The sequence below is a fragment of the Tauraco erythrolophus genome, chromosome 11 (genome assembly GCF_009769465.1).
Source record: "Tauraco erythrolophus isolate bTauEry1 chromosome 11, bTauEry1.pri, whole genome shotgun sequence".
Taxonomy (NCBI): Eukaryota; Metazoa; Chordata; class Aves; order Musophagiformes; family Musophagidae; genus Tauraco; species Tauraco erythrolophus.
In genome coordinates, this window is record NC_141475.1 from 1,899,928 (window position 1) to 1,900,559 (window position 632).

Sequence of the window (632 nt, forward strand, 5' to 3'; positions counted from 1 at the left end):
GTCCCTGTTGGGGAACAGAAGGTGACAAGTCAACGCAAGCATCGTCCTCTTTGCACCAAGGCTGTGGGGCTGTGCAATCAGCATAGCCCTCGGCCAGCAGCCTTGCCCTGCTCCGGTGCCACGTCTGGCTTCATGGCCCAAATTCAAGGCTGATGCAGGCTCAGCAAGGGCTTGATCATGACATTTGGTCTCCTGGAGCTGCCTTGAGAAAGACTGTTGCTTCCTTTATTTTTGTGGGGCACCTGCCCATTGCTATGACATCATGATGACAGCAGACCCAACTGTGGAAGGAGAGGCTGGTTGTTAAGATTTTGGCCTCATTCGGTGTAATATTTAGGGAAAATAGGACTGTGATGGCAGAGTCAAGGAGGGAGGGCAGCAGAGCTGGGTCTAACCTCTCCCTGGAGTTGAAGGGAAGAGGGAAGGGAAGAGCACAGTTGTGTGTGGGGCTGGCAGCTGGCCCTTCTGTGGACCTCTTCCCCTAGACCCACTGATTCACATTGCCCTTGGCCTCTTCCATTTTGAGGACACCCAAGGTCAATGCCAGCCTTTGGCAGAAAGGGTTGTCTGGAAGAAGAAACATACGTGAGATGGGTTATGCATCCTCCGTTGGTGGAGCCCGGGCACTTCTG